The 9,236-nt window shown below is 41.8% G+C and overlaps 1 long non-coding RNA gene across 1 annotated transcript; it reads right to left on the bottom strand.

The window, feature by feature from the left end:
* Nucleotides 1–3,486: 3,486 nt before the first annotated feature.
* On the bottom strand, nucleotides 3,487–4,343 carry LOC124132012. Its single transcript, XR_007221071.1, has 2 exons — nucleotides 4,205–4,343; nucleotides 3,487–3,692 (listed from the first exon to the last, which is right to left on the bottom strand). It is a non-coding gene; the product is annotated as an uncharacterized LOC124132012 (long non-coding RNA).
* Between the last annotated feature and the right edge of the window lie 4,893 nt (nucleotides 4,344–9,236).

Raw genomic sequence — 9,236 nt, 5'->3', positions numbered from 1 at the left:
TCTACATTGTACACCATTGTAGTTAACACAGTGTAGATAATCATATTCTTGCCAAAGTGTTTTCTTCCATTTGTGTCTATGATTTTGTTATGTTCACTTTAGATTATGTAATTCTAAAAAAGATCACATAGCTCACCTGGGTTATTCAAATGAAACTGCTGATCACAATGAATATATTTGTTTTTTAAAAAAATGTTAAAATAAAATATTATTAAGTGCTTCTCTTGATAACTTTGAAATAGTATGTTACGAATATTTGATATAATTTGTAATGATTCCTTCATGTATGTTATTGTTTGATATTGACTCATCCTCAATAATCCATGGTATCCCATCTCCTTTCTATTATTATGCTAACCCTTGACAATTGGCTACCATAGCTTTGTTTCGGAAGTAACTCCATCTCTTGGTAACTTCGTACAGAATTTCTCTCTCTCGTGTTATTTTATTGATGGCTATTTCTGTCTTCCCGAGGCAAGGGTGTTAACTGACTATAAAAGTCCAGTTTCGACCCATGCCGAACTGGGCTGGAATTTCCAGGCTCGATCATAGCCCCCACCAGTGGCTAATACGAGTTATGTCCCTTCTATGTCCCTCCCATTGACCAATCAGATTTCACCTCTCATATCACTTGCATTTGCTTCAAACAAAATGGCGGCACCAAGTCAAGACAATCTGATCGATAATCAAGATCTATATTGTAATGAGAGTTCGTCCCGCGATTCTGATTGGACCATGCATAGACTTGTTGGTTCAGCCAACCCTGGAATTTCAGCCTAGTTCGGCAAGGGTGGAAACTGGACCTTTATGGTCAGTTAACGCCCTTGCCTCAGAAAGATGGGCCATTTCTAGCATCAGCATATTTTGTATCGGACTCAAAATTAAACTGATGAATATGTCCAGGGTATTTGTCAGTACAGAATGTTGGTACAGTGTGTGAACCCATTTCTGGTGTCCCCTGCCGTGATTTTGCTGGAATATTGCTAAAAGCGGCATAAAACCACACTCACTAACTCACTCATAACAGAATGGAGACTTATAACCCTGGATTATCGAGGATGATAATGACCCTGTGTGGAGTGTTTCAGGTCATGTTTGGCTCTGATCATGTACATAGATACAAACAGAGGTGTTCCAGGTAGCTGGCCTAACGATGGGGTTGTGTTAAGAACAGTACAATTCCTAGGTTTGGCAATACGACTATACATATATAATATGCATATACAAGCCTGATGACTTTTGAGCAGAAATATGTAAAATAGGCATAATTTGAAAAAAAAAGAAGCTTAGTTTGAGAGAAGTCCAAAACCAGGAATCAAAGAATTTACAAATAATCCAGACAAAATTCCTTACAATTACATGTTTCTTATGCTTCCTTCAAAGTCTCTTACCCGCTGTGATATTGCTGGAATATTGCTAAAAGCGGCGTAAAACCTCACTCACCCACTCACTCAAAGTCTCTCTAGCAACCCATGCTTGCCCTAACAGGCAACTATGCTTGTTGTAAGAGGCGACTAACGTGGTCAGGCTCGCTGACTTGGTTGAAGCATGTCATCGATCCCAATTGCATGGATCGATGGTCATGATGTCAATCACTGGATTGTCTGGTCCAGACTCGATTATTTACAGACCGTCGTAAGGCAGTAATGGATTAGCTGTGGTCTGACCAACAGTTAGTTACAGAGACAGATACAGATGCAGAAATGTCAAGTTTCATTTAATGCAATCATGAACATAATTTTTTTTATGCCAAGATAATGAGCAACAGCTCCAACCCTTGAAGATCCAGGGTAGAATAGGTCTTCAGCAACTATACTTTCATAAGAGGTGACTAACAGGCTTGTCAGGCTTGAAGACTTGGTTGATGCATGTCATCATATCCCAGTTATGTGGATAGATGCTCATGATGTCGATCACTGGATTGTCTGGTCCAGACTCGATTATTTACAGACCGCTGTCATATAGCTGAAAAAGTGCTGAGTGCAGCGTTAAACAACAAACAAACAAATAAACAAACCCTTTAAAGTCAGGTCAGCTATTTTAGAACATCCATTAATCTGGTTAGCATGGGCTGCATCAAGTATTTCACCCAGTGACAGACTGGTTCTCCCTATTAGTAGATGCAAGCTTTGTTTCTATGCAATGTAGACTTCGAACTTTTGTTCTGCCTGACAAATTAGTGTGTTGACACATTAGGAATGAATGTATTCAGGCTTTAGTGTATTATATCATTGTGTTGCGAAGGCTTGATTGGATTGTCTATTTGCTGTGGGCGACATGTTATTAATGTCAATTCCAATACTGTCTCTCCATGACCAGGGAAATCACCTACTGTTAGACTTAGTCCTACTCTACATCATACGTTCGCTCATGTATATTGTTTGAATGAGTCGTCAGTGAGGTTAGATGCATCAGACGTCTGCTGCAGTTTGCTGGGGTAGCCCTGACTGTGACGTCGTACCGTATTCTCTCACTGCTTGTCTTTCTATAGGCTGGTCAATAGGGTTTTTTATTCATTAAAAGTCTCAACTTTTTTGACAGACCTCATGATGAGAAAGTAGTTTATTCATGATAAGGATCATTTCTGAAGATTAGTCGATTTGTGGAATGATATATACTACTCAAAATAAGTTAAAGAACACAACATATTTTCATATGACTATAGTTCATCCCCGATTTCTTTTTCACACAACTGGTTAATCCCCTGATTTTTTCATATTGCTTTAGTTAATCTGTCATGGCCATTAGTCTTATGAAAAGATCTGGTGTTCTTTAACTGCCATTTCGTATATACTGAACAAAGAAAGTTAAGGGTCATGAATTTTTTTAGGTGAAAATTGAAAAAAAAAAAAAAAAATCTTCAAGAACATTCCTGATCCCTTACTTATTTTGTTCGGTATATAAGTTGTGCTGATTGCGGGTATTACAGGATGAAATACTGGCACGTCATTTTGCATTATTCATCTTCTTTTAGAACAGTTTGCGTCTACAGATATGTGTGGAGGGTGTATCGACACTAAGTTTTAGTCACCTTGTATGCAGTGTGTCACATGTTTGATATTTAACATTTCGTAACAAGCTGAAAAAATTCTCAATGTGATGGTGTGATATTGCACCCAATGTGTAGTACGAATATTTTGTAAACGTGACAGTCACATACAGTGTGACAGGAAGGAGGGTCGGGTGTGGTGTTTAATATGTCCGTGGCCATGTTTGTAGGCCGGGTTTTTCAAAAGTGCTTCTGTGGTCTTATGTGATAAAGCATAACTTGTAAAAAATGGTGTAAATATTTTATCTGATATTTTGTGTGTACTCCCCACAGTGTATGCATCGTGTCTCTCTGGTCGATGGGCTTGGATGTGTGAGGACCATGGAGACTTGATATCAAGATTGCCGTTGTCATGGACTTGTATCTAGTTTACCAATCGAAAAAATACATTCTTTCGGTAGCAAGTAACAATTTTTTTTTGTGTTTGGCTATCAATGATTAATATTTGATTAATATTTCACATTATACCTTGGTAACAACATCTTTGAATTTAAGAAATATTTTCTGAATGCTTGTGAGAAGGGGTGACTAAGGAGGCCTCAGTGGGCTGGGGATGCTTACAGGTTGTGTCAGTGAACTGGGAAACGCTGTTCTAATCCCGGCTGATCCCGTCGATGGTTTGTGTGTACAGGCCCAAACCTAGCTGATCCTGTCAATGGTGTGTCCATGCTGGACCTGATCCTGTCAATGGTGTGTCCATGCTAGGCCTGATCCTGTCAATGGTGTGTCCGTGCTGGACCTGATCCTGTCAATGGTGTGTCCATGCTGGGCCTGATCCTGTCAGTGATGTGTCCATACTGGGCCTGATCCTGTCAATGGTGTGTCCATGCTAGGCCTGATCCTGTCAATGGTGTGTCCGTGCTGGACCTGATCCTGTCAATGGTGTGTCCATGCTGGGCCTGATCATGTCAGTGGTGTGTCCGTGCTGAACCTGATTCTGTCAATGGTGTGTCCGTGCCGGGCCTGATCCTGTCAATGGTGTGTCCATGCTGGGCCTGATTCTGTCAATGGTGTGTCCGTGCTGGACCTGATCCTGTCAATGGTGTGTCCATGCTGGGCCTGATCCTGTCAATGGTGTGTCCATGCTGGGCCTGATCCTGTCAGTGGTGTGTCCATGCTAGGCCTGATCCTGTCAATGGTGTGTCCATGCTGGACCTGATCCTGTCAATGGTGTGTCCATGCTGGGCCTGATTCTGTCAGTGGTGTGTCCAAGCTGGACCTGATCCTGTCAATGGTGTGTCCATGCTGGGCCTGATCATGTCAGTGGTGTGTCCATGCTGGACCTGATCCTGTCAATGGTGTGTCCATGCTGGACCTGATCCTGTCAATGGTGTGTCCATGCTAGGCCTGATCCTGTCAATGGTGTGTCCATGCTGGGCCTGATCCTGTCAATGGTGTGTCCGTGCTGGACCAGATCCTGTCAATGGTGTGTCCATGCTGGGCCTGATCATGTCAGTGGTGTGTCCATGCTGGACCTGATTCTGTCAATGGTGTGTCCATGCTGGACCTGATCCTGTCAATGGTGTGTCAATGCTGGGCCTGATCCTGTCAATGGTGTGTCCATGCTGGACCTGATCCTGTCCATGGTGTGTCCGTGCTGGGCCTGATCCTGTCAGTGGCGTGTCCGTGCTGGACCTGATCCTGTCACACAGCTCCACATTCAGGCGATGGATGGGCCCCTACAAAGTTTATTTGTGGAGTAGGGCTTATTTGACATCATGAGTCAAACACAGTCTCCTTTCAAGTTCAGGGTGGTCTGGTAGCCTAATGTTTAAAGCATTTGCTCATCACGCCAAAGATCCAGGTTTGATTCCCGACATGGGTACATTGTGTGAAGCCCATATCTGGTGTCCCCCGCCATGATATTGGTAGAATATTGCTAATAGCGGCGTAAGACCATACTCACTCATTTCAAGTTCATTAGCTAACTAAAACTAAACACATGTCACCACTGCCATGTATTCATGGTGATGGAGAAACAGACTGTACACACCCCGTGAAGTACTGACGATGAACTGGGAAGTGTCCTAGCCTGAGATGAATGCTATGTAGACCAGCCATGTCCAGCAGTAGTAGTGAGCTGCGTCCAGGGTATAAGTATGGTGAAATGTATCTATTTGTTGTAACTGTGTAAGAAACCATGTAGAGTAGTCGGCACAAAGACGTGTTCACAGGCGCTGAGGAAGATGGAGCAAACAGCTGCACCTTATAAAGCGGAACCTGTGGAGTCCAGACAGCTGTCTGTATCAGGGATGGTTAACTTTCGCATTATTAATTATAACAGTAATTTATGGAACGACTTAAATTTTCGGGTGCCTTTTATACATCCTTGTCCAAGAGAACAAGACAGCAACAATTAGATTTGAACCCTGGTTGACGCTTGAAGCAAACACTTTATCCACAGCCGTCAATCCAGTGCTGGAGTTCATGGTCAAAGATTGTTGCAAAATTAAGTTTTAGTGAGGTTTCCTGAGACCTAGCCCCCTGAGTTCCACTGTATAGGATGTTGGTTCTTGGCTCAGTCTCCTCTGTCTGGCATCTGTGGACAGGACTCTTCATCAGGGATATTTAACATGCTTCCTCATGAAGTATCATCCTCATGATTCAGGGCATTTTTTTCATTAATACCCTTGGTTCATTGGAAATACATGTTTGTGTATTGTCCTCCTATTTCTACTGAAGTGGGAGTTGTGGAAAGAATGGGTCTTGTCAACTTCTAACAGTATTGATACATTTGTTGAAATTGGCGCTTTATTTTGCGCTCTTTTTGACAATGAACCAGGGGTAGCAATGACAAGACTTAGAGATAGTTTTAATTCCAGCCTTTTTTCCATGGTATAGGCTTGGAGGAAGATGATTCCATAGTGAGGAACATTTTATTCCTTATTTGTATTTAATTGTAAAAGTATGACGACAACCTGAGTCGTCTTCTACATGTTAAAGGCCTTATGTCTGTGATGACTGCCAAGTGTCTAGATATATCGTGTCTGCAGTGTTGTGTGGAGAATGTCACTCCCCACTGTGTTAGGATATCAAAGTGTATTATTTTCCTACAAAGTAGTTTTTCTTCCATGGCACTTTGTTAATAGGCACTGTATTGTTTGTATAGACTATATCATAGAATTTAATGATTTTGCTTTAACTATACAAGCTTGTTGTGTACAGTGCTTAGATTGTATAGCCGTGAACTACAATATCGAACATGCTCACCCTATTGTACTGCTGCAGTTAGATCCGTTTCTGGACCATCCTCGTCATGTGCACTGATAATGATGATGGATATGTCCGAACCCTATCTGGTCGATTTAGTCTCTGCAGCTCTTTAGACTCTCCTCCAAAGCTAAGCTTATTTATAAAGATAAACTGAAATACTGTTCAAAATGCCGTAAACTCACTCACAGACTCTCTGACCTGTAGCTATGTTGTGGATTGTTGCTCACAATATCAGTCACTGGTTTGTCTGGTCCAGACTCGATTATATACAGACTGCTATCATACAGGTGGAATGTAGCTCTGTGCAGTGTTAAACAGCAAACAAGCACCATAAGCAGAGAGTCTATTCAAATTAATCTATTTTTAGACAGTAACTATGAAGGCAATGCCATTTGTTATGAAGTAGTGCCTCGTGCGAGGTAATGTATTTAATATTTTGGCAAGTGTTGTTCCGGATTAAGTAGAACTCTGTAATAATTGTAAGAATGTGTAAAAGTCGACTCTGACATTGTGAAAACAACCATGACAACTGGCTAGTAACTATGGGTCATGGTATCCAGTCAGGATTCCAAGCTGTGATGGAGATGGTCATAGAGGAAACTGTATACTGTGTGCTTACCTATGTTAAATACAGGTGTAGCTTGTGGTTAAACCTGTTGCCATGACAATTGTGTAAGATTTTCGTCACTTTGACATGACAATTTATGATCCAGTAGGTCCTCTTGTTCAATGATGACAATTTGTCAGTTGAACAAAAATCTGATGTTTTAGTATTTTGCGCAGTTAAGGAGGTAAAATCCGTCATTGACTGAAGTAATATCTGTAGTGTCTTATGATATGGATTAAATAATTCTGTTTTATGCACACTTTAAAATATGAAAACACCAGAGAATAACCAGTCTTGATTATTTGCCAAAGCAGATTTCCAATGTGGCGTAAAATGTTGAAAAAGTATCAATGGATCACTTATAATCAGTTCCATTATTATCATCACATATCCAGTCTCTGTGTGATGCTATTATAACACTTTCAACTGTTTGTACTGAAACAATCAGCTGCCTGGTTGGCTAGGCATGTTTGGAAATCTTGAAGTTAGGGTTTATGAATTCAAACATCGGCCACATGTCCAGTAAACCGTTTATCTTGGTGGCAGAACCAACTTAGTAGCAAGTGTTTTCAAGCTGATGTAGTACAACTGGTTCCAGCATGGTGTATGTGACAGTGTTGACACGGTCCTCTAGGCCCGACCAGTCTCCTAGCAACATACTGTAAATATCAGACATGGAACAATAAAAAATGCCAGAAACACCTGCTGTTGTTGTGGAGCTGTTACTGTATGTTTGTTTGTTGTTTAACGCCACACTCAGCAATATTCCAGCTGTGTGACGGTGGCCTGTAAATAATCAAGTCTGGACCAGACAATCCAGTGATTGACATAATATTCATCGATCCACATACCGGTAATTGGGATATGATGACATGCATCAACCAAGTCTGCAAGCCTGACGACCCGATCCTGTTAGTCACCTCTTACGAAAACATGGGTTGCAAAAGACTAATTCTAACCTGGAATCTTCACGGGATGCTGGTTAATGAGTTGAGCGCTTGCTGCATTTTGAGCAGGAGCAATGCTTCACACTTGGGTTTTGCTAATTGGTGATGGGTCGAACTGCGAGTGTTTACGTGGATGGGTTGTTTTTGGATCCCAGGCAACCGAGTATTTTCTAAATAAAGCATTACTTTGAGTTTTCTAAAATTTGAGTCAAAACTCAAGACTTGTTTGAAATTAGTTTGTTACATAGAAATCTGGGCCTGGTAGACGAACTTACTCTTCCTTTAAGACTGGGGGATAGAAAACAACACAACTCATGAGAAACAACTATTTATAGTTTTGCAGAACATTAATACAATACAGATGTCATGCAGAAGGACAATGCTGGACAATAGCAAGAATGACAAAACAGATGCTCAGAGAATCTTAATCTCCAAACTTTTATACAAAAGTCAGACTAAAAAGGGATGGCTGTACATTGATACCCTACCACTGTACTTATCCATGCTTCACCAGATTGGTCTCTGTGCATGAAAGAGAGTTTAACGCCACTTTGAGTATTTCACTTAAATGCTCCTTAGCTTGATCTGGGAGGAAGTCATGCAGTCGAAGACATTTAACACTTTGGGAAACCTATGGGGTCGCAAACCTAGAAACATAATCAGGGCAAATCTAGGATTCAAACCAACAATCACAGGTTCCTGGAAGACCCAAGGGAGGCAACTCAGCACGTGAATCATTGCACCTTAGAAGACTGGACCACCCATGCCCCCTTTGTGCATTTTATGAACTTTATGCAATTCCTGTACAAGTCGTGATTCAGCAGGTTCTGTTTTTGATTCTTATAACAGTGTGTGAGTGAGTGAGGTTGGTTTTGCACTGCTTTTCTCACTATTCCCGACATTCACACCAGGGCACACCGTGAACGGCCCTCACATTCTACCCAAATGAAGTTTTAAAAGCAACACTGAAGCAGTGAGTGAGTTGGGTTGGGTTTAACACGGCTTTTAACAGTATTCCAGTTATATCACGGCGAGTCAGCTTAATGTGGGAGGAAAGCCCGAAGTGATGCAGGTCTCAGACGTTTACCACTTCGGTGAAACCCACGAGCACGGGTATGATGCTGACAAACCTAGAAACATAATCGGGGCGAACCGGGATTCGAACCCACAATCATAGGTTTCTGGCGTGCCAAAGGGACGCAACTCTGCACAGCGAATCGCGGCGCCTTAGACAACTGGGCCACCTGTGCCCAACACTCAAGCATCTGTGGGCAATGATCACATGGGCTGTATTTATCATACAACTCCTCACTAGTACCCATTTGAAATTTGCCAGTTGTAGATATTGCAAAGTGACAGGCACCTTGGTAACACAGGACACCGCACAACTCTGCTGCGTTATGGGACTCAACTCCTGCTC

This window comes from Haliotis rufescens, unplaced genomic scaffold (genome assembly GCF_023055435.1).
Source record: "Haliotis rufescens isolate VD_foot unplaced genomic scaffold, xgHalRufe1.0.p SCAF_15, whole genome shotgun sequence".
In the NCBI taxonomy this organism is placed as follows: domain Eukaryota; kingdom Metazoa; phylum Mollusca; class Gastropoda; order Lepetellida; family Haliotidae; genus Haliotis; species Haliotis rufescens.
Note: the sequence above shows the minus strand (reverse complement) of the source record. Positions and strands in the feature narration are given on the sequence as shown.